The sequence below is a fragment of the Tachyglossus aculeatus genome, chromosome 3, assembly GCF_015852505.1.
Source record: "Tachyglossus aculeatus isolate mTacAcu1 chromosome 3, mTacAcu1.pri, whole genome shotgun sequence".
Taxonomy (NCBI): Eukaryota; Metazoa; Chordata; class Mammalia; order Monotremata; family Tachyglossidae; genus Tachyglossus; species Tachyglossus aculeatus.
In genome coordinates, this window is record NC_052068.1 from 70523788 (window position 1) to 70549608 (window position 25821).

The 25821-nt window shown below is 42.9% G+C and overlaps 2 non-coding genes across 2 annotated transcripts; one reads left to right on the forward strand and one right to left on the reverse strand.

Moving 5' to 3' along the window:
- Positions 1–3457: 3457 nt before the first annotated feature.
- On the forward strand, positions 3458–3564 carry LOC119926431. The gene has a single exon (XR_005450307.1). It is a non-coding gene; the product is annotated as a U6 spliceosomal RNA (small nuclear RNA).
- Positions 3565–12651: 9087 nt separating this feature from the next.
- Positions 12652–12789, reverse strand: LOC119925959. The gene has a single exon (XR_005449880.1). It is a non-coding gene; the product is annotated as a small nucleolar RNA SNORA7 (small nucleolar RNA).
- Positions 12790–25821: the final 13032 nt, after the last annotated feature.

Here is a 25821-nt window from a genome sequence, read left to right on the forward strand (position 1 = left end):
GAATGGAAGCTTAGTCAGGAAAGACCTTTTGGAGGAGATGTGCTTTCAATAAGGCTTCGAAGTGGGGAGGAGTTGAATTTGAGGAGAGAGGGTGTTTCAACCCAGAGGCAGGATGTGGGAGAAGGGTAAGCGGTGAAATAGGAGAGATCGAGGCACAGTGAGACTGTTAGCATTAGAGGAGCAAAATGTGTAGGCTGGCTTATAATAGGAGAGTAAAGAGGTAAGGTAGGGACAGGCAAGGTGATTGAGTACTTTAAAGCCAATGGTGAAGGGACTTGGTTTGTTGTAGAGCTGGATGGATAACCACTGGAGTTTTTGAGGAGTGGGGAAATATATCTTGAACGTTTTTGTAGAAAAATGATCTGGGAGTCAGAGTGAAGTATCAACTTGAGCAGGGAGAGACAGGAGGCTGAGAGGTCAGCAAGGAGACTGATGTAAACGGGATAGGATGAGTGATTGTACTATCATGGTAGCGGTTTGGATGGAGAGGGAAGGGTCGACTTTAGTGATGCCGTGAAGGTGGGACTGGCAGGATTCAGTGATGGATTCAATATGTGGGTTGAATGAAAGAGAGAGGAGTGAAGGATACCCCCAAGGTTACAGGCTTGTGAGGCAGGAAGGATGGTATGCTGTCTACAATGATGGCAAAGTTACAGAGAGGACAGGATTTGAGTGGGAAGATAAGGAGCTTTGTTTTGGACATCTTAAGCTTGAGGTGATGGGAGGACACCCAAGTAGAGATGTCTTGAAGGCAGAAGGAAATGCGCCAGGCACTGTTCTAAACACTCAGATAGATTTGAGGTTAATCAGGTTGAACATAGACCATGCCCCACATGGGGCTCACAGTCTTAATCCCCATTTTGCAGATGAGGTAACTGAGGCACAGAGAAATTAAACAACTTGCCCAAGGTCACACAGCAGACAAGTGATGGAGCCAGAATTAGAACCCAGATCCTTCTGACTCCCAGACTGGTGTTCTATCCACTAGGCCATGCTGCTTCTCTTTCTTTGGGAAGTAAGCTCCTTATGGGCAGAGAAACCTGGCTACCAAACCTGTTGCATTGTACTATTCCAAGTGCCAAGTACAGTGCTCAGCCCATGGTAAGCACTTAATAAATGCCATTGATTGATTGATAGTCAACATCCCCTGCTAATAATAATAATGATAATGATGGTATTTGTTAAGTGCTTACTATGTGCCAAGCACTGTTCTAAGCACTTGGGTAGATCCAAGGTAATCAGGTTGTCCCATGTGGGGCTCACAGTCTAAATCCCCATTTTACAGATGAGGTAACTGAGGCACAGAGAAGTCAAGTGACTTGCCCAAAGTCACACAGCTGATAAGTGGCAGAGCTGGGATTAGAACCCACTACCTCTGACCCCCAAGTCCAGGCTCTTTCCACTAAGCCATGCTGCTTCTCTAAAGGGAGCTGTTTTCAGTCTCTCGCACCTGGTCACCTGTTCTTTAGGACAGTATGTGGAGTGCCTGCTGAGGCCCTGTCATCAGAAGTGAAGGTTTCCGATCAAAGGAGCACCTAAGTCGTCTGGTCTTGTTGGACAAGGTCAGCTAGAGTCCAGAAAAGAGAGCTGGAAAACGTGGGTGGCGAAGGTCAGAGTGCCTTCCAAAGTGGCTAGTCAGTCAATCATATTCATTCATTCCCTCATTCATTCAGGCATATTTATTGAGCACTTACTGTGTGCAGAGCACTCTATAAGTGCTTGTGAGAGTTATAACAATATAACAGACACATTCCCTGCCCACAAGGAGTTTACAGTCTAGAGATGAGCGTATAGTCACTGCGCAGCATTGGCAGTGTACTGCCGTCACTTTGGTCGTAATTGGGTTTTGATTACAAAAGTCTCAAATGCACTTCAGGGAGATGCCCCCTTGCCTGCCTACCCACTGTATCACCCCAGTAGAGACAAGACTGGAAGAGATGAGAGTGCTCTGCACCAATCAGTACAACTCCCTTTAATTCTTTCAAGCTAGGCCTTGGTCCTAGAGTCTTTGTGTTCTACTGAGGTTCTCCCATCACGTAAGACAGCAGTCTCGATCATCACAGGGAAGTGCCACAGGGACCACTGCAGAAGGTTGAGGGCAATGTGAGAGCAATATGCTTCTGGACCAAAATACTTGGAAAAATGTTGTCATTTTGTTTACTGACAGGAGGAACTGAGCTGTGCTGACCTGGTCATGTCCTGGTTTGCATGTGTAGTAATGGGGGCAGGACAAGTGCTCGGGGACTTTCAGATCCCTCTAGACTGTAGGCTTACTGTAGGCAGGGAATGAGTCTGTGTATTGTTGTGTTGTATTTGCCCAAGCACTTAGTATGGTGCTCTGCACACAGTATCAATAACTGTGATTGACTGAATGAATGAAGATCCCAGGGAGCCAATTAGAAAATTTTATATACACAGAGAGAAAGAGAGAAAGTGAGAGAAAGAGACCAGGAGAGAGAGAGAGCTTGTATGCAAGAGCAAGCCATCCTTCAGGCTAGCAAATGGAAAATGATGCGACTGACAAAGAGAGGTGTTCTTTATGTGGGTAGGGATGTGGCTGGAAAATTGGCATATGACAGACCATCTTTCCCACTCAGTGGGCACATAAAGATCTTTTAGACTGTGAGCCCACTGTTGGGTAGGGACTGTCTCTATATATTGCCAACTTGTACTTCCCAAGCACTTAGTACAGTGCTCTGCACACAGTAAGTGCTCAATAAATATGATTGATTGATTGATTTCCTGCACTGGCACGTTTGCCACCTGGCAGAGTTTTCAACTTTGACTCTTGTCTCGCCTCCAGTTCTAACTGCCGCATGCCCGGATGGTCCCTGCCTGTTGTTGGTTCTACCATGTAGCTTGATGTCAGGCTTTAAAACATTTTTAACTCCAGTCCTTGCTTTCAGCTGACTGTAGATAAGGGGCCTTACAATCAGGTTTAGCTAGGGCCATCCTGGAGAGCCCTCCTGAGCATTCTTGGGGGAAAGATACCAATGTTCCAAACTGGGGGCTGTCTTGGCTATGTGTGTCCTTCGATTAAAAACAAATTTCTGCAGTTGACCTTAAATCTAGCTTTAAAAGTTAGACTAGAATCTCTTTGAGGGCAGGGATCATGCCTATCTACCCAAATGTACTCTCCCATTCTCTTCTTACAATGCTCTGCTCAAGTAGCATTCGATAAATGTCATTGATGAATTGATTAATCAATGTACTCCTGGAGTGTGCTCAATATGGGATGATGGTTGGACTCAAATATCTTGGGAAATACAGCAAGAAAACTGCTAGAATGTGGAGGATTTCAGCACTTATGTACATATCTTTATCTCTACTCTTTCCCTAATTGTAATTTATTTTATTACCCATAGACCATTAGATCTTTGTGGACAAGGATCCTGTCTACCAATTCTATTATATCGTACTTTCCCAAGCACTTGGTAAGGTGCTCTGCACACAGTAAGTGTTCGCTTCAGCAGCACATATACAAAAAATGGAATAATATAGAGTAGACTAGCATGCCTCCTGCGCAAGAATGACATGCAAGTTTGTGAAGCATTCCATATTTTTTAGAAGGTAATGGGTTCTAATTCTGCCTCCACCACTTGTCTACTGTGTGACCTTGGGTTGGTCACTTTACTTCTCTGTTCCTCAGTTCCCTCATCTGTAAAATGGGGATTGAGACTGTGAGCCCCATGTTGGATAGGGACTGGGCCCAACCTGATTTGCTTGAATCTACCCCAGTGCTTAGTACAGTACTTGGCACATAGTAAGTGCTTAACAAATAACATTGTCGTTATTATTATTAATGATAATAGTAATAATAACAATAAATACCATTCATTGATTGATTGATACCTCCTCCTCCTCCCAGCTCTGCTCTCAGGGACATCAAAAGAGAAAGGGAAATATATATAAACTTTGGGATGTTGCCTCAATATCCCGGTTTTCAACAACAATAAAAAAGTAACAATATGGTCAGGTTTGGATACAGGGACTGCTTAGGAATTCTGCTGCCATTCATTTCTCTCACATATTGAGAAGCATGGTAGCCTAATGGAGAAAGCACCGGGCTGGGAGTCAGAGGACCTGGGGTCTAATCCCAGCTCTGCCACTTGTCTGCTGTGTGACCTTGGGCAAGTCACTTAACTTTTCTGTGCCTCAGTGACCTTATCTGTAAAATGGGAATTAAGACTGTGAACCCCATGTGGGACATGGACTGGGTCCAACCTGACTAGCTTGGATCTCACCCAGCCCTTAGTACAGTGCCTGGCACAGAGTAAGTGTTTAACAAATGCCATTAGGAAAGAACTGGTCAGATTAGGTATACAGGGACTGCTTAGGAATCCTGCTGCTATACATTCCCCTCACATATTCCACGGAACCAAGTAGGGATGAGATAAGCAGTGCATCGGGGCTAGTAAACTGACCACCCAGAGCTGTTTTATGTCCAACCCCCTAGAAGAGTGTAATGCCGAAGCCTTAAACTTTATGTCACAACCAATTTTGCAGTCATTTCATCAGGACCACCTAGGCTCAAGAACGTCAACTGGCAAGGCGGGATCGCACACACTGTAGTGAGTTACTGAACAACACAGAAGATCCTTGAATGTCTGGAAAGAGATAAGGGAAAGTGGCTTAATCCCAGGCAGAGAGCCGCTTCCTTTGGGTACAGCCGGACTCAAAAATGAGGTAATTGCACTCTTGTGCTTTTGAGTGTGATAGATGTTCAGCACTGCTCTAGTCTAAAACTTTGGCTCTTACTCTTAAGTCTTTGGGGTTTTAAAGCTGCTAATAACCTAAATAAAATGATTGACAAAGCGCATCGGCACTGTGTTGACATCGGCTGTTTTGGCTTCGAGAAATTTGCGAGAAAAACACAGAATGCAATTTGGGACTTGGCAATATCTGTCTACCTGAACTGATACTCCCATCTTTAATCTCATGAATAATTCTTTCTGGATAAGAAATGCTAAACCCAGGATACAACAGCTTTACCAAGCTACCTGGTTAATGACCGCATGCCCGTCTTTAGTGTCATGAGATCAGGCAGAAAGTTTATCCACGTAATGCGATCTTATGAAAGAAAAACAATCCGTGAATCACAACCAGTTAAAATATTTATATCAAATGGTCCAGAGCAATGTAATGACAAGAGAGGAAGTATCCCAGGACTTGATATTATTTTTAAGAACTACATTTTTTTGAAATCGTGGCTTGGAGCAAGTACACTTAGAAAGAAACCTGAGAATTGGCTCACGGGACTCTTCAGGGTCTGTTCTGCCTATAAACAAATGCCTCTAAATGACTCCCCTTGAAACTGGAGCATGGAGAGTGTGGTTTTATAGAGAGAAAACCATTACAGCACCTGGGGAGTTGTCCCCAACCCTAGCAAGACCTCAGAAGATTCTTTAATATATCAAGTACTGTGAGTTCTATTTTTATAGTGGTCTCTGAGCCACGAGAATTTGTGTATAAGTGATTCTGCAAGAATAAGGTAGAAGAAACAGCACAGTTCATTTTGAAGCCATTCCAAGAGTCAGTGGAGGCTTATGCCAATACGTACACTGTGATGGAGTCCTCCATTCTCTTCCTCCCTTCAAGGCCCTGCTGAGAGCTCACCTCCTCCAGGAGGCCTTCCCAGACTGAGCCCCTTCTTTCCTCTCCCCCTCGTCCCCCTCTCCATCCCCGTCTTACCTCCTTCCCTTCCCCACAGCACCTGTATATATGTATATATGGTTGTACATATTTATTACTCTGTTTATTTATTTATTTATTTTACTTGTACATTTCTATCCTACTTATTTTATTTTGTTGGTATGTTTGGTTCTGTTCTCTGTCTCCCCCTTTTAGACTGTGAGCCCACTATCGGGTAGGGACTGTCTCTATGTGATGCCAATTTGTACTTCCCAAGCGCTTAGTACAGTGCTCTGCACATAGTAAGCGCTCAATAAATACGATTGATTGATTGATTGATTGATGCTAGAAGGGGAAGATATAAATTGGGGGTGTCATCCCTATTTTACAGATGAGGAAGCATGTTCTGGGTAGAAAAGTGACTTTGCAGGGTTTCACAGATTGTTTACGATTTGGCTGCAGGGAGAGGGAAGAAAGAGAGGAGAGTTTCTTGGCTAAGTTTCGTATTTTTGACCAAATGATATTCTTTCCTTATGGGCGCTGAGCATGACATGCTAGATCTGACAAACATTAGAAATTGATGCATGATTTGGCACAAGTGTCTCAAAGAGAGTAAATTCAAAAGGCAAACTTAAAATTCAGGTATGTTACTTAATGTCTTTCCAAGCACATTTTCATCAGCATGGACTAGAAAGTGGGATTTATTTTGTTGTTGTTGGTTTCACTCTCCATTCAGTTCAATACCCAGTAGTTTAATTTTTGAGACAGAGCCTCTGTCCAGAGAGCAGAAACTCTCCAAGCTCCCCAAAGGGGTTTCTGAAGCCTCAGTCCAAAGTGCCAGCTTTTTCTTGCCTAGGCACTGGTTGTTGGAGAGCTGGCTTTTCCTCACGGATCTGTCTGCCGACCCCATTGTTTCTTGGAAAATCAGAAGGGCATTTCATTGGGATTTTCCTAGTTGTGCTAAGCAGACCCAGAATACTCCATCCAAAACCTGCCCAAAAGCAATGATTTCATTCTTGTTCTGTGCCAGACTCCCACTAGTAAGGAAACTCCTTGCTACTTGGAAGGAAGTCATTGAAAAAGAAGACTCAGTTTAGGACTTTTTCTTCTGAAAGGAATAGCAATCTAGGGGCCCAGCTCCATCAGCATTGCAGCTACTCTCTTGAGGAACGCCAGTCTCTTTCCGAGCTAAATTAACTCTCCCAAGACACTAGCATGGCCTAGTGGATAGAGCTTGGGCATGGGAGTCAGAAGGACTTGGGTTCTAATCCTGGCTCTGCCAATTATCTGCTGCATGTCATTGGGCAATTCACTTAACTTCTCTGTGCCTCAGTTCCCTCATCTGTAAAATGGGAATTAAGAATGAGTGCCCTCTGTGGGACAGGGACTGTGCCCAACCCTATGACCTTGTACCCACCCCAGTGCTTAGAACTGTGCCAGGCAAATAATAAGCCCTTAACAAATACCATTATCATTATTATTACTAGAGTGATGTTCAGTCCAGGGTTTTTGAAACTGTGATTCCACCTGTCTGTTTTGAAATTTTTAATTTGAGAGAGCAAAGACGTAACTTTTGTTTCATTTATTCCTTACCGTTATACCATGTGGGACATGCAAAGCAAAAACTAGCCAAGGAGGGAATTGGTTACACTTTAGGGCCTCCAGGAGCAAAATTGTCATTTTGCCATTTAATGCTGAGGAGAGGCACAGCAGAGATATGAAGTTAAGCCTGCATGTCTGTATGAGTGACCAACTAGAAACCCTAAGAAGGTAGCATTTGTACTGAACAATTTAACTTCCAAATGCTATATAATGATGCACATTTATTGGATTTTACTTCTTTGGGCCAAGGAAGTCTCGTGACAAAACTGCTGGGGGTGTTGGTAAATAGCTTGGTAAAGCTATTGTATCCTGGGTTTAGCATTTATTATCCAGAAAGAATTATTCATAAAATTGAAGATGGGAGATTAAAGACAGGATAACAGAATATTAGTAGGGAACAGCAGTAGCAATAGTTACTATCTGCAGATCAGTAACAAAGATTATGGCTGTTGCTATCTCCATTTTTGTTTTTTAATATCGGGTGATCCAGGAAAGCTGGGAAAATCCTGGTTTAGGCTCATTTGCTTCTATTAAGATATGTGACATAATGGGGCTGTGACACTGATCTTATTGCATATAATTATGGCATTTGTTAAGTGCTACTCTGAGCTAAGAACTGGGATGGATTGAAAGTTATGAGATCAGACAATCCCTGTCCCTTATGGGCTCACAATCAACCTAAACTCTATTTTACAGATGAAGAAAATGAGGCCTAGAAGAGGTAAGGAGTAGTAACTGCATTTATGAGTGGGCACTGCATGCAGTGCACTGTACTAAGCCCTTGGGAAAGCACAAAACAAGCATGTGACACATTTCTAGGCCAGAAAGTATTTGTGGCTTTTTACTCAAGGTCACAGAGTAGGCCAGGGATGGAGTTGGTACTTAAATCCAAGTTTCCAAACTCCCATGTTCTTTCCACTAAACTACGCTCCTCTCTCATGATTATTGCATGGGTTTTAGGTTGACTGTGTTTGGCTCTTGTTGAAATATGGTTGCATCAACAACATTATCATTATCAGTATGTCATTCAGTCAATCCTATTTACTAAGCGCTTGTGAGAGTATAATACAACAACAAGCAGACACGTTCCCTGCCCACAATGAGCTTATAGTTCTAGCGGGGGTAGATGTAGTACAATCAGATCAGACACATCACTGACCCACATGGGGTTCAGTCTAAGTAGGAGGGAGAATGGGTATTGAATCCCCATTATACGAATGAGGACAATGAGGCAATTTGAAGTAAAGCTATTTGCCTAAGATCAACCAGCAGGCAAGTAGCAGAGCCAGGATTAGAACCCAGGTCATCTGACTCCCAAGCCTGTGCACTTTCCACTAGGCCACGCTGCTTTTCTGACATTGATACTGGACTGCTTGGTCACAAAAGACAAATGGGTGTTCTGGGGTAAATAGGCCCTGGACTTTCTCAAAAATGGAATCAACACTCTTTATTCACAACACATTAATAACCACGTATGGTTCTGAGTTAATAAGTTGACCACCCATCCCAGATTAGCCAAAGAAGTCAAGGATGAGCGTGAGCAGCATTGGGCAATTTTTGAAAAAGAAAAATGGAACAAATGTCCCAGTGTTTGGATTGTCTTCGATTGTGAGCCCCTAGAGGGAAAAGGATCATGTCTAATTCCCACCTGTGGTTCTTTCCTAGTGCTTAGTAGAGTGGTCTGCACCCAGTAAGTGGTTAATAAATATCATGACGGCTCCTATTTTCTTCCTTGGGCACTCCACATATTTCTGCTCACTTAAAATGCTTGGATGTCTTCATCTGGGTTGGAGCAGGCCCAATATAAATAGTACAGAGGTTTCAGAATGATGGGACATGTGACCTTAACACTCTCATCATTACCATTCCCAAACCCTTCACACCAACACTCTCATAAGCACCAAAATGACCCCGCTTTTAAGAAGCTATGTCATCCAATGAGTACTTTTCAACAAAATATAGCCATTTCCCAGAACCAATAAAATGAAGTCAAGCTAAATGACAGGTCTCTGTTACCTTGGAGTCTGCTTTCCTACATTTTTTTTCCATTATGACCCAAAGCCAATATCACAAGTCTCTTCTGAAATTAAATTCCCTCATAGATTTGGATAATATGGAGTCACCAGTCCTCTTGGGTGTGTGAGTAGTGTTCCAAAATACCTTTCAGGATACTGGAAGAGCTTTAAGATTGAAGATATTCTGACAGTCCAAGGATTGGCTCACCCTTGGCAACTCTCCACTGGCTGCAAATGTGTCTGGGAAGAATTATAATCAATCCAGCCCAGAGGGTGGTCCAGATCTCAGAGCCTTATGCTATACGAACCCAGCCACAGATAATGACCTGGCAACTTGTCTTAGACTCTAGAGTAATAAAATGAGCATCATTCAAACTCTCACCACACAGTTGGTGGGAGTCTCAGTAAATTGAATGAGATGAGACAAAAAGTGTTGGAAATGTCAGGGGTCTCTATCTGGTTGAATCTGTATTCAGATCATTTATCATCTTCCAGGCTGGAACATGCCCTCGGGAAGAGAGAGAAGTGGGGATTAAGGCCATGCAAATTTCCCATAGGGTCCTCTGTGTTCTGATCTTCCTGGATAGGGTCCAGGAGATCCCTCTGGGACTCTCAGAGGTTGGGTCACTCATTCAATCAATCGTATTTACTGAGCACTTACTGAGTGCAGAGCTCTGTACTAAGCGTTTGGAAAGTACAATACAGTAATAAAGAGAGACAATCCCTACCCACAATGAGCTCACTGCCCTGGGAATCTTCCACGCCCTCCCCAGTTGTGCAAACAGTTGAGGAGTGATGGTGACAGTCACAGGAGAATAAGCATAGAAAAGAAGAACAAGAGAATACATCAAGTTCCCACAGCTGGGACATCTTTATAATAATAATCATCGAGACTTGTTTCTCAACCATCATCGAGACTTGTTTCTCAACCGCCTAATATGTGCCAAACATTATACTAAGTGCTGGCGAAGATAGATAATTGTCAGTTCAGACACAGCCCCCATCCCAAAGGGAGTTCACAGTAAAGGTAAGAGGGTGAAAAGTTGTTGAATCCCCATTTTACAAATGAGGAGACTGAGCAGAGAGGTTAAGTGACTAGTCTAAGGTCACCCAGCAGGCAAGTGACAAAAGTGGGATTACAGCCCAGGTCTCCTGATAGGGAAAGCTATCAGGAGGACAATCAAGAGAGAAGAATGTGAGAGGACTCAGTGTGGGTGAGGAGACAAGGGATGAAAGGAAGGGTGAGAGATGCCAAGGGTTTGGAGACCCACACTGTGGGTAGAGAGATTCGCGAGAGTTAGGGGAAGGTGAAAGGTAGCTGAAGGAGCAATAATTGTAGTAATAATTGTATTTGTTAAGCACTTACCATGTGTCAGGCACTGTTCTAAGTGGTGGAGTGAATGCAACCAAATGGGTTGAACAGTCCCTGTCCCACATAGTACTCATAGTCTTATTCCCCATTTTACAGATGAAGTAACAGGCCCAGAGAAGTAAAGTGACTTGTGCAAGGTCACCCAGCAGACAAGTGGCAGTGCTGGGACTAGAACCTAGGTTCTTCTGAGTCCCAGGCCAGTGGTCTATCTATTAGGCCTTACAGCTTCTTGGTAAGAGCTAGAAGAATAGAGAGGTAAGGTGACATTTGTAGGAGAGGTAACCAATAAACGAATTTATTGACTAGACTCTAATAGCTCAGGGAAAAGGAAAAGTGTGGTCAGACTGAACAGTCAGGCTGTTGAGTTGGAGCTGGCGTCATTCAAACATTCTGCAATTTATTTTTAGATTATTTAAAATTTTATTTTCCAGTTTCAACAACCATTTTTAGAAACTTTCCCACCCTGTTTTTTCCATTCATGAGAGAGCCACTTGGTGCAACAATATCCACAGTGCCATCACCACACACACAGAGAGGAGAGAGAGAGAGAGAGTGTGTGTATGTGTCACAGTTGCTGGGAAGCAGAAACAGGCATGGAAAAGAAAACAAAGCTATCCCTTTCCCCACTTTCCTCCAGTGTAGGGAAATGAAGTGTCACACATCATGAACCTGGTCACAATACAAGCAAACATTTTTGAACTCCCTCACCACTTTTTTTATGGTATTTATTAAGCATTTACTATGTGCCAGACACAGTACTGGGTCCTGGGTTAGAGTCAAGCTAATCAGGTTGGACACAGTCCATATCCCACATGCGGCTCAAGGCATTAATCCCCATTTTACAGATGAGGGAACTGGAAACCCTGAGAGGTTAAGTGACTTGCCCAAGGTCACACAACGAACAAGTGGCGGAGAACTCTGACGCCCAGGCTTGCGCTCTATCCCTGAGGCCATGCTGCTTCTTCACCCCCCAAAACCACTGCGGCCTATGCCCATTATGGGAACCCACTAATAATAATAATAATGATGGCATTTGTTAAGCGCTTACTATGTGCAAAGCACTGTTCTAAGCGCTGGGGAGGTAACAAGGTGATCAGGGTGTCCCACAGGACTGTGTCCCATTAAGACACAGTCTTAATTCCTATTTTACAGATGAGGGAACTGAGGTACAGAGAAGTTAAGTGACTTGCCCAAAGTCACACAGCAGGCAAGTGGCAGACTCGGGATTTGAACCCATGACCTCTGACTCCAAAGCCCGTGCTCTTTCCACTGAGCCATGCTGCTTCTCACACATTACATCACATTACATCACATGTCTAATTACATCACAACCAACTCCTGAAAGCCTCATGATATTCCCATTGCAGGAACCATTTTAGCCTCCGACTGTGCAACTTTATCTGGGCTGTTTGGTATTCTCACCCTGAATTGCACTTATATACATACTGTATTCTTTCCTCCTACTAGTACCTCATTTTATTGTGTTTCCTCCTGCAGACTGTAAGATCCTTGAGAGTAGGGATCACATTTGCTAACTCTGTCATACTCTCCCAACCACTTACTACAGTGCTCTCTACCCAGAGTAATTTGTCATCTTATGCTGTTGAGCTGTGTCCGACCCAGAGCGACACCATGGGCACATATCTCCCAGAATGCCCCACCTCCACCTGCAATCGTTCTGGTTAGTGGATACATAGAGTTTTCTCTGTCAATATACAGAAAGGGTTTACCACTGCCTCCTTCTGCACACTTAACCTACATATTTATTACTCTATTTATTTATTTATTTATTTTACTTGTACCTATTCTATTTATTTTATTTTGTTAGTATGTTTGGCTTTGTTCTCTGTCTCCCCCGTCTAGACTGTGAGCCCACTGTTGGGTAGGGACTGTCTCTATATGTTGCCAGCTTGTACTTCCCAAGCGCTTAATACAGTGCTCTGCACACAGTAAGCACTCAATAAATACGATTGATTGATTGATTGATTGACTATCTCCCATGTCCCTGCTGCCCAGCCCAGGTGAGTTTTGACCTGTAGCAGATTGCCTTCCACTCACTAGCCACTGCTCAAGCTAGGAATGGAATGGATATGCCTCTGCTTGACTCTCTCTCCCATGGTCGAGACTGGTAGAGTACTGGAAACTCTCCAGGTGCGACCCTGAGAGCTGACACAGAGTAATAGATGTTATTAATCTATTGGTGAAAACTTGGGTGAGTGCAATTGAATGAGACATAATCTCTTCTCTCAAGAAGGTGACAATCTTTTGAAGGAAAGTGGCCACCCCCAAATTGTTTATGGTAGTGGGACCAAAGGAAAGAAACAGAAACAGAAGAGGCATGGCCTAGTCTTGCCTTGTTGATAGAGCACAGGCTTGGGTGTCAGAAGGACCTTGGTTCTAATTCTGGCTCTGCCACTGTCTGCTGTGTGACCTTGGGTGAATCACTTCACTTCTCTCTGCTTCAGGTTTCTCACCTGTAAAATGGGGATTAAGGCTGTGAGACATGGACTATGTCCAAACTGATTACTTTGTTTCTACTCCAGCGCTTAGTGCAGTGTCTGGCACATAGTAAGCAATTAATAAATACAGAATTAAAAAAACACAGCCTCAGGGAGTGAAAAATTAATCAGGATTGGAGACAGGAGTGGTAAGGGCAAGGCACAGTGAATAGCTTAGCTTGGGGAAAAAAAAGAGTGGGTGAAGATAGCAGATATATAATAGGGAGAAAACTGGTCAAGAACCTCAAAGCAAGGAGTTTCTGCTTGTGGCAGAGGGAAATGCATAGTCAATGAAAGCTTTGGAGGACTGCGGTTTTCTTTGTGAGTAAGGCACTTCCAGAGAATACTCTGCAAGGGGCTGATCCTAATGATAGACAAGTCTCTGCAGGTTCAGACAGTCAGCTGAGATGAATATCCAAACCTCTTTGGTCTGCAAGTCTACCAGGAGCCAAGGCTTTATATCTTGGGGTTCAATTTTAGTTTGAAAATCTAGGAGGCTTGTTTCTCAGGCGGTATTTTGATATTTCTTCTTGTGGTTTGGGAGTCCAGAGGCATGTAGATGGCTTTGTAAGAAGTTGGCTTTAAAGTATTTGGAATCGTGAAAGCCTGTTTTATTGGTGAAGGCTTGGATTGGTTCTTGGGTAATACACTCATCGCTGGATAGAACTGAATTTGTTTGTCATGCCCTGTTGCTCTTTCCTAAGGAAACCCTCTTACTGTGTCATCAATCAATCATATTTATTGAGCACTTCCAGTGTGTAGAATACTGTACTAGGGACTTGGGAGGGTACAGTATAACAGAACTGGTAGTCACATGTCATGTTCTCTGAATCTCCTGCGTCTGGTTCTGGGTGATGTTTCACCACTCAACATAATAACAATAATTATCATGGTATTTGTTAAGTGCTTACTGTGTGCCAGTGTTCTAAGCACTGAGGTAGGTAATCAGTTGGGTACAGTTCCTGTCCCACATAGGGCTCACAGTCTTCATCCCCATTTTAGAGATGGGGTAACTGAGGCCCAGAGAAGGGAAGTAACTTGCCCAAGATCACTCAGCAGACAAGTGGTGGAGTCAGAATTAGAACCCAGGTCCTTCTGATTCCCAGGCCCATACTCTATCCACTGGGCCATGCTACTTCTCATCACATCACATCTTCCCAACAGCCATCCACAACACTTGTGTAAAAAACAGCCACATTTAGTCATTATGTGGATTTGAGATCGTTTTGATTTTCTGTTCACAATAAGGGGATTTAAAATCACTCTAGGGGAGCAAATTAAAGTTGTTTCTAGAGACAAAGTTATATTCTGGATAATTTTTGTCTTTTCCCAATAGTCTCCGCCAACGTCCTTATCCCCATATGCAGGGCGATCATCTGATCTCTTCCCCAGTGTTAGAAACATTTCATATTTAAATGGGAATCGCCCCTATGTTACCACACACAAGAAGCTGAGCTCAAAAATCCTGGTTTCCTTTATTCACACATGTGCTTCTCCATGGCTCTACTCTGAATGAGAACCCGAGAAAAGAACTTCAGAATGGAATTCCATGTTCTGGTGGCTCAGATTTTCTGCAACTGTTTCAAGTTTAAAGTGTCTCTTGTTCTGTCGCCTAGAGCTGCCTTGGCCCCCTCTGGGCTTTTGATTCAGTCAGTACTAATCTGGGAACTCTGTGTGTCTCCACCAAAGGATTGCTTTTCCTTTTCCTCAGGCAATTTGAAAATTAGATATGGATGCAACACAGCCTTTCCCTGTGTCTTTCTGCCAAGGAGAGGTTATTTTAGGGTAAGGAACACCTGCCATTATGCTCATCTACTCAGGGGGACAATTTCACCCTCTCCAGCATCAGTCAGGATGCTTTGTATCTGCCTCTTTTCTCACCTCCAGTTTACAACCTTCTTATAAGTTTGGATTCTTTCCCGGGTGATGTGACAACCTTCCTCACGGAGGTTAGGACTGTATTGGATAAGGGAAACTGAGGATCCAAATCCAGTGTTTTTCATCCCTCCCTGATGCCTTCTGACTTGTGAAATACTTGCAGCAGCAATTTCCTTGGCGACTGGCTGTCACCTGCTTCCCTTTTTCTTGCCAGATGAAGAACGAGGTTGAGTATCTTCACTTGTTAGTTTACAAAAGCAACATCTCTCTTCCATAACCAGGTTTGAGGAGAGTATTTTGGATACGACTTGAAAATTGGCAAGGAGCTTACTTTGGGTGGTGGTTAGATTCCCCCTGGAAACCATTAGAGCAAGGATAGGGATGGAGACCTGGGGAATAGTCTCAGCATCTGCACTGCTGCTTGGAAGAACTGCCAGCCACCTAGAAAAAAAAAGGTTTTGAGTGCACCACCATCTCTTGGGAAGAAAACACAATTGTTAATGCCAAGGAGTCTCATCCATTTCCATGCAGACTCAGAAAAGAAGACATTAAGAGGGTGAAAGCAGGACAACCAGTACAGAAACACCAAAGTCTAGTAACATCCTGGATCTGGTTCAGTTGGCAGAGCATGCTGACATATGACTAGAAACCATTTATTTTGGTCTGTGGTTAAATGCTTCTCTAGGATGCTGCTAATCGCATACTGATTCTGACACATATTTTGTACCTGGAAATACTGGCTCTCCCTTCTGGGTGATATTATTATAATGTACTCTTCCAAGCACTTAGTACAGTGCTCTGCACACAATGATTGAATGAATTGAATGTATGAAGATCCTGCTATTGGCTGGAACACTCTCCCTCTTCATATCTGGCAGACAGTTACTCTCTCCACCTTCAAAGCATTATTGAAGGCACATCTCCTCCAACAGGCCTTCTCTGACTAAGCCCTGATTTCCTCTTTTCCCACTCCCTTCTGCGTCACCCTGATTTGCTCTCTTTATTCACCCCTCCCTCAGCCCCATGGCACATCAGTACATATCTGTAATTTATTTATTCATATTAATGTCTGTCTCCCCCTCCAGACTGTGAGCTCACTGTGGGCTGGGAATGTGTGTGCTATATTATTATACCATACTCTCCAAAGCACTCAGTACTGTGCTCTGCACATAGTCAGTGCTCAATAAATACCATTGATTGATTGAATGATTGATATTGGAAAGCCGAGTCATTATTTTTGAGAAATTATTGAGAAGTGCCTGATAGAAGACAGCAAATGTGCTGATCTCCTAATGAGAGGAAATTGGAGCCTGACTAGCTTTCCAGAGAATCTGTGAAGATTCTAGATAAAATGACCAAAGAGGAAATTCATAGACACCTAGAAGATCAAAAGATGATAGGGCCCCAGCATCAGATACTAGGCATCCAATATGGCATGATGAAGAGGAAATCATAATACATTTCATGTCTTCTCAATCAATAGATCAATGAATCTATCCTATTTATTGAGTTCTTACTGTAGGGAGAGCACTGTATTCATTCATTCATTCAATCGTATTTATTGAGTGCTTACTGTGTGCAGAGCACTATACTAAGCGCTTGGGAAGTACAAGTTGGCAACATATAGAGACGGTCCCTACCCAACGGCAGGCTCACAGTCTAGAAGGGGGAGACAGACAACAAAACAAAACATATTAACAAAATAAAATAAATAGAATAACTATGTACAAATAAAATAAATAAATAAATAGAGTAATAAATACGTACAAACATATACAGATGCTGTGGGGAGGGGAAGGAGGTAAGGCTGGGGGGATGGGGAGGGGGAGGAGGAGGAGAGGAAGGAGGGGGCTCGGTCTGGGAAGGCATCCTGGTGGAGGTGAGCTCTCAGTAGGGCTTTGAAGGGAGGAAGAGAGCTAGCTTGACAGATGTGCGGAGGGACGGTACTAAGTGTTGGGAGAGTCCGATATTACAGAGTTGGTACATTAAGTGCTTGGAATAATAAAGTAGAAGCAAGATATGTGCCCTTTCCACAAGCAACTTACACTCTAATATGGGAAACAGATAAAATTACTTTCAAATAACTAGAGTAGGAGGAAGAATCAAGCCATAATGGGAAGTAGTGAAGCTATAGCAGGATGGAGCTGAATAAATAACCAGACTAGGAGGAAGAATTAAGACATGACAAGAAGAGGTGAAGCTATAGCAGGATGGAGCTGAGTAAATCATTGGATAGCCAAATGAAAATACAAATAAAAATATGCATCAATTTCTAAGGGCTGAGGACAGCTGGAAAAACTTATCCCTCACCTGTAGAGAAAGGACCAGAGCTCATAGTGGCTCAGAGAGCTAGCAAAAATGGCTTTACCCACTGGAATGAAATTCAAAATGCATTAAGTAGCTCAAGGTACTCTTGTTTCTTCTTATTGCTCATCCCAGATCAGAGAAAAAGGTTAAAGCTGTGTGTGTTGGGGGGGGGGGGGGGTGGAGAGTTTCTGTGTGTGTGTGCATGTGTGAGTGTATGTGGACGGTGTCAGGGTAAGACTCTTGTCCCCTCTCCAATTAGGGAACGTTCCTTAATATGCATATAATAATAATAATAATTATGGTACTTAGTAGGTTAAGCACCTACTATGTGCCAAGCACTGTTGCAAGCACTGGGGTAGATACAAGTTAATCAGGTTGGACACAATCCCTGTCCCCCAAAGAACTCACACTCTTATCCCCATTTTACTGATGAGGTACCTGAGGCCCAGAGAAGTGAAGTGACTTGCCCAGGGTCACAAAGAAGACTTGTGGCAGAGCCAGGATTAGGACCCAGGTCCTTCTGATTCCAAGGTCCATGTTCTATCCACTAAGCCATGCTGCTTGAGAGACTGTTTCTTTTTGAGAGTCAGAGCAAACTGCACTGTTGCGGCTGAAGACAGTATTTGACTTTTTTCATGGTACTTGTGAAACGCTTACTATGTGCCAGGCACTGTACTAAGCATGGGGGTAGATACAAGCTAATCAGCCTAGGCCCAGTCCATGTCTCACACAAGGTTCACAGTCTGAATCCCATTTTACAGATGAGGTAACTGAGGCCAGGGGAAGTGAAGTGACTTGCCCAAGGTCACAGAGCAGACAAGTAGTGGATCCAGGATTAGAACCCAGGTCCTTCTGACTCTACTGGCCAGGCTGCTTCTCCATATATGAATTCTTTTTCAGTGAATTACCTAATAACTAATGAGAGGGGACTGCTGGTGTTTTCTCACTGAGATTTAACACATGTGAAGAGAGATTATTGTGAAAAATGGCAGTTGCATATTCATTGTTTGGTGTACCCTTATATATTATTGTATTGTACATTAGTACATTGTTTTGGAAGCAGTGTGGCTTAGTGGAAGGAGCGTAAGCCTGGGAGTCAGAGGTCCTGGGACCTAATCCTGTCTCGTCCACTTGACTGCTATGAAATCTTGGAAAAGTCACTTAATTTCTCTGGGCCTGTTCCCTCACCTGTAAAATGGGGATTCAGTACTGGCTCTCCCTCTCACTTAGACTATAAGCACCATATGGGATAGGACCTGTGTCCAACTGCCCACCCCAGTGCTTAGCACAATGTTAGTCACATAGTAAACAATAAAAAACACATTTATTATTTTCCTCTTCCAGATTAGTCCATTCTCTGACCTCCCTGAATTTGTGAACCAGACTGCGCTGGCATTCAAAATCATTTCAATCAGGGGAACTGATCTAGCCTATGAAAAACGTAAGGAGGCATGTTCTGAGGAAATGCGGAAAAACAGATTTTTTTCTAACTCAGGATGTAGTGCTCTTGACTTCCATACACCTGTTTGGAGAGTTTGAGGAAAGAAGACCACAGACAAGTGATTGAATTTGATACATTTCAGACAATACAGGCAATTTCTTCTTACTGTAAAAAATAAGGAAAATTTCTGAGTCATTGCAGTCTTGGAATGTAATACAAAACAAATGAGAACCAGACCACAAAACATTAGGCCAAGTACATCATTACTGAATGAGTAATATGAACAACTTACATAAACTGTGGCTGAAACAGTGTTTAGCAGAAGACCATAACCTTTGATTACATCTAGAACAGTTAAAGCCTCTTTAATCTGCACATTGTCCTTTCGGAACCAAAGACCCATCAATTGAATTAATAATCTTTAGGGACTGTAACGTTTCATTATGATTTAATTCTCTTTTTGATTCCCCTCATCTCTCACTGTTGGCATGCTCTCAGCTGTAGGAGCAAGGAAGAAACCCACTTCCTTGCTCTATAAAGATCTGTGTGGCTTCTGATAGGAACAATCTGTTATTGGATGAGTATTACCTCTTTCTTGTCATTTGGGAAATGCTCTCAATCTCTCTAGCCTGATACACCCTCGTCAATGGCTTGGGAAATGGGTTCCTTTTTGAATGTTTTTTGTTATTCAGAGGCATTTTTCCTATCACATGAGTTTCATTTACTCCAGGAGCCTCTCCCTGGGGCCCAGCTCTACTCCAGGAATCCATGTACCTTCATCATCATCAATCGTATTTATTGAGCACTTACTATGTGCAGAGCACTGTACTAAGCACTTGGGAAGTACAAATTGGCAACATATAGAGACAGTCCCTACCCAACAGTGGGCTCACAGTCTAAAAGAGGGAGACAGAGAACAAAACCAAACATACTAACAAAATAAAATAAATAGAATAGATATGTACAAGTAAAATAAATAAATAAATAAATAAATAGAGTAATAAATATGTACAAACATATATACATATATACAGGTGCTGTGGGGAAGGGAAGGTGGTAAGATGGGGGTGATGGAGAGAGGGACGAGGGGGAGAGGAAGGAAGGGGCTCAGTCTGGGAAAGCCTCCTGGAGGACGTGAGCTCTCAATAGGGCCTTGAAGGTACCTTCACCATTGAGTACAACATTTTCTTCTTAAAAGTTTTTTTTTTCTCCTGTTATGCCCAGTGGCTTGGAATACCTGACATCTTCCAGGTGTGGGATTAGGACAAAGACTTTCCTTCGATTCAAGGGGCAGAAGAGTTGGCCTGGTTTTTCTTCATAACTATTTACACGTTTCTGAGCACTGGAGCCTAGTGGAAAGAACATAGGCTTAGGAGTCAAAGGGCCTAGGTTTTAATCCTGACTCTACCACCTTGCCTACTGTGTGACCTCAGGCAACTCACTTGGCTTCCCCATGCCTCAGTTTCCTCATCCTAAATTTGGGATTCATTCATTCATTCATTCATTCATTCATTCTAATTGCTTGGGAAGTACAAGTCGGCAACGTATAGAGATGGTCCCTACCCAACAACGGGCTCACAGTCTAGAAGCGGGAGACAGACAACAAAACAAAACATGTAGACAGGTGTCAAAATCGTCAGAACAAATGGAATTATAGCTATATGCACATCATTAACAAAATAAATAGAATAGTAAATATGTACAAGTAAAATAAATATTCAATACCTATTCTTACTCCTACTTGGACTGTGAGTCTGATGAGGGACAGGGACCGTGTCCAACCTAATTCAGTTGCACCAAACTCGGTGCTTAGTATTTGACACATAGTAAGTGCTTAACAAATATTATAAAAAAATGCAGGTCATCAACCATGAGCAGAGGCATGGGATGACATTCTGTGCATTTGTTTTGCTGTTAATCCTAAGGAAACAGCCCACAGTGGGATTTCAGATCCCAGAGCCCTCCAGGATGGTACCTCTTATGGTGCTGCAGGTGCACCCCAGGCTGGACACAAGCTCGTTGTGGGAAGGGAATGTAGCTGTTATATTGTGCTCTCCCTAGTGCTTAGTAGAGTCCTATGCACACAGTAAGCACTCAATAAATATGATTGACTGACTGACTGACTGACATGGAGTGGAAAGCATGCTGCTGGCCCCTACTGAGGCCATCCCAGTGGTGTGGGTAGACTATCCAAGTAGCAGAAAAGGGCCAGGAAAGCCAGATATCCAAGCCTTTTCCTTCATCTTATTCTCAAATCACCCCCCATTCATAAAGGAGAGGCATGCATCGCAGCCCATGGGCACTTCACACATCACACATCTGTAAATAATAACGATAATAATAATAAATTTGTTAAACACTTGCTAAATGCCAAGCACTGTACCAAGAACCGGAGTGGATACAAAATGATCAGGTCAGACACGGTCTCTGCCCCACATGGGTCTCACAACCTAGGTTGGATGACCCTGAGGCAAAGGAACAACTGTTTCAGGTCCTGTAACTCAACAAACCCCCAAAGCCAGGAATTTAAGAGCCATGTGGACCCAAGAGACTCCCAAAATTTCCTTTGCCTTCACCGCTCTTCTCTCCCTGGCTCGGGTGCCAAGAAACCATGCCAAACCAGGTAGGAGGGCAGATGAGTAGAAGTAAGAACAGGTCCTGCCTACCCTCCTCTCCAATTACTGGCACCTCGATCCAACCCTCATCCTGCTGCCCCAATAGTGTCAGCCAGTGTGGCTCAGTGGAAAGAGCACGGGCTTTGGACTCAGAGGTCATGGGTTCAAATCCCACCTCCACCAATTGTCAGCTGTGTGACTTTGGGCAAGTCACTTAACTTCTCTGTGCCTCAGTTCCCTCATCTGTAAAATGGGGATTAAGACTGTGAGCCCCAGGTGGGACAACCTGATCACCTTGTATCCCCCCAGCACTTAGAACAGTGCTTTGCACATGGTAAGCACTTAACAAATACCATTATTATTATTATTATTATTACTGGGTGCCTACAGGATATGGAGCATTGTTCTAAGATCCTGGGATAGTATAACCAAATTAGTTCCTTTAATCCCTGCCCTCAAGAAGTTTACAATTTAGCAGGGGAGATGGGCCCCAAAATGAATTGCCGATAGGAGGACATGAGTTAGGGCTTAAGTAACACCCATAACAGTGACTATTTAATTTGGCTTTAGTGACAGAAATACCTTATTAGATCTTTGAAGACTGGGCCCATTCTAAATTCTGGAGAGGACATGCTTCATGGTGGTTCCTTAACAAAATGAGAAAGAAGTGACAAAGAGGAAGATAAGAAGACTTATTCGGAGAGTTTGTCCAAATGTTACTCAGTGCAGTCAGTTCTCCAAAAATGCAGGGGTTGCATTCTTGCTCAACCCCTCTTTAAGCAAAAATTACACTGTTCCAGCACAGACACAACTATTTTTTTCTGACATTGTATTGCATGCACTCCAAAGAGGTTCCCTAATTCCCCAATGGTGCTATCCCCCAAATTTATAGGGAAAACACACATTTTGGGAGAACAAACTGATCTGGAAAATCTGGATTATTTAATGTACCAAACTACAATGGACCCAAGAATACTTCTAGAGACTGACTGCACACTCTTTGCTGATGATTCTAGTTTTTTGTGGTTATCTTCATCTTCAACATGACCATATTCCTCTTTGGCACTTGAATGTGTCTTTGCCACCATCAGTTGCAAGCAAGAATCATAATAATAATTATTATCCCTAATCATATACATTCAACCTTAAATTTATAGATTTTATTTTGGCTTTGGAAATTATTCTATTAATAGTGAAATTTTATTCATGAGTAATTTGGAGGACACCCTAAATTAGAGGATAAGAGATGGAAGAGGAGCCAAAGACTGAGAAGGAGAGGTCAAGGATATATAAAGAGATCCAGGAGAGAACTGTGTTAGTAAGAAAAAGGTGGATAGTGTTTCCAGATGATAGAAATCACTCATAATGTTGAGGGCTGCTGAATGGTCCAGGAGAATTCAGAGACTAGATCTTGTTAGATTTGGCAAGGAGGAGGTCATCGGTGACCTTGGAGAAGCAGGCTCCCTGAGATAACACCGGATTAGTGTAGGTGAAGAAGAGACTTGTAGGCAGAGAAGTGACAGCAGTGGGTTTATACCATCTGTTTCAAGGAGCTTGGACAGGAATTAGAGATAAAGGATGAAGCAATAGCTAGATAGTAGTAGTGGTGGGATCTAGAAAAGGCTTTTGGGGCATAGGGGTTTCTTAGGCTTGTTTGAATACAGAAGGTGAGAAATTATCAGAAAATGAACTACTGAAGATGGTGGTTAGAGAGGGAAGAAGAGTAGGAGTAAGAGCTTTTAGTTTTTAGAAGAGGAGAAGGAATGGGGACACAAGCACAGTTAGGGTAGATTTGGAAAACAAGTGGAAGACCTCCTCTTGAGAGGTGGTGGGAAAGCATGTGTAAACTCCTCTAGACTGTAAACTTGTTGTGGAGAGAGAATGTGTCTACTAACTCTGTTATAGTGTACTCTTCCAGGTAAGTGTTCAATAAAGATGATTTACTGATCGATTGGGAGTTGATACAGGGGCAAGAGGGAGAAGAGAAGGTGTGAAGTGTACCTTAGTGAACTCAAAACTGATCGTTTCAATTTTATCAATCAATCAATCAATCAATCGTATTTATTGAGCGCTTACTGTGTGCAGAGCACTGTACTAAGCGCTTGGGAAGTACAAGTCAGCATCATATAGAGACAGTCCCTACCCAACAGTGGGCTCACAGTCTAAAAGGGGGAGACAGAGAACAAAACCAAACACACTAACAAAATAAAATAAATATTTTATTAATTATTAATTAATTATTAATATTGATAAATTTTATCAATAAAATTCACAGTCAACAAGATTGTCAGTGATAAGGTGGAGTGAAGTAGGTGCACTGGCGGTGGGCTTCACGATAGAGGTAAATTACTAGACTATTTGATGGGGGTAAGCGGCCTAGTAGTTAATGAAAGAGAAATAAAAGAAATACTACTAAGAAGACAAGACAAAATTGGATGATGATAAAGTGGATTTAAAGAACAGAAATTCTCCTGGTGTTTGGATTTTTGTCATACATGCTCAACTGCCTGAGTGCTTGAATGGATGGACGGAGCAAACTGAGAAGATTAGTGCCAGGTTGAGGATTGGTTATGCAAAACGAAAGGATGGCGAAGCAGTTGAGTTCAGGGGGGAAGGCAGTGTTGAGCATATGGATTGTGCATCAGGTGAGATGAGGACTTGGTGGGGATTCAGGAAGGGAATCCCCTTTTGGTCAGTCAGTCAGCCTACTGTATTTATCGAGTCCTGACTGTGTGCAGAGCACTGTCCTAAGCAATTGGGAGAGTAGAATATAACAATATAACAGGCAGCCCACAACAAGCTTCGTTAGACAATACCATCATCCTTCCTATCTCACAACCCCATAACCTTGGCATTGTCTGCAACTCATCTTTCTCATTCAACTCAAATATTCAATCTGTCACCAAACTCTGTTGGTTCTGCCTTCACATTATTGCTAAAATCTGCCTTTTCCTCTCCATCCAAACTGTTATCATCCTGATCCAAGCACTTAGCCTATCCCGCCTTGACTACTGCATCTGCCTCCTTGCTGACCTTCCTGCTTCCTGTCTTCATACTTCATTTTGCTGAATGGATAATTTTTCTAAAAAAAATTCAGTCCCTGTCTCTCCACTCCCTCAAGAACCTCCAGTGGTTGCCTACCCACCTCCACATCAAACAGAAACTTTTCACCGTTGGCTTTAAGACACTCAATCAGTTAACTCACTCCTATTTCACCTAACTAATCCCCTACTACAGCCCAGCCTGAACACTTAGCTCCTCTAGCAACAGTTTACTCACTGTTCCCCCACCTCATCTATCTCCCTGCCAACCTTTTTCTGCTTCCCTCTCCTAAACTGAAACAACTTCCCCCTCCATATATGCCAGGCACCCATTATTCCCACATTCAAAGTTTAATCGAAGGCACATCCCTTCCAAGAGGCCTATGGCATAGTGGATTAGAGCCCCGGCCTGGGTGTCAGAAGGTCATGGGTTCTAATCCCCAATCTGCCACTTGTCTCCTGTGTGACCTTGGGTAAGTCACTTCACTTCTCTGTGCCTCAGTTACCTCATTTGTATAATGAGGATTGAGACTGTGCGCCCCATGTGAGATAAGAATGGCCTCCAACCCGATTTTCTTGTATTCACCCATGCTTAGTACAGTGCTTGGCTTATGGAAAGTGCTTAACAAATATTATTATAATAATTATTATTATTGTTATTATTATCCTCAGCTCCCTCTCCCTCCTGCATAGTTTATGCACTTGAATCTGTGGAATTTGGCCATTTGATGTTCAACTTACACTTATGTATGTATTTAAACATTTTAAGTTATAAATTATGTGTATTTATGTCTGTCTCTCCCTTTAGACTATAAACTTATTGTGGACAGAGAACATGTCTACCAACTCAGTTTTATTGTACTCTCCCAAGTGTATAATGCAGATATCTGCACATAGCAAGACCTCAATAAATATCATCATCATCAACCGTATTTATTGAGCGCTTACTGTGTGCAGAGCACTGTACTAATTCCTTGGGAAGTACAAGTTGGCAACATATAGAGACAGTCCCTACCCAACAGTGGGCTCACAGTCTAAAAGGGGCATACAGAGAACAAAACCAAACATACTAACAAAATAAAATAAATAGAATACATATGTACAAGTAAAATAAATAAATAAATAAATAAATACAGTAATAAATATGTACAAACATATATACATATATACAGGTGCTGCGGAGAAGGGAAGGAGGTAAGATTGGGGGAATGGAGAGGGGGACGAGCGGAAGAGGAAGGAAGGGGCTCAGTATGGGAAGGCGTCGTGGAGGAGGTGAGCTCTCAGTAGGGCCTTGAAGGGAGGAAGAGAGCTAGCTTGGCGGGTGGGCAAAGGGAGGGCATTCCAGGCCCGGAGGATGACGTGGGCTGAGGGTCGATGGCGAGACAGGCGAGAACGAGGTACGGTGAGGAGATTAGTGGCAG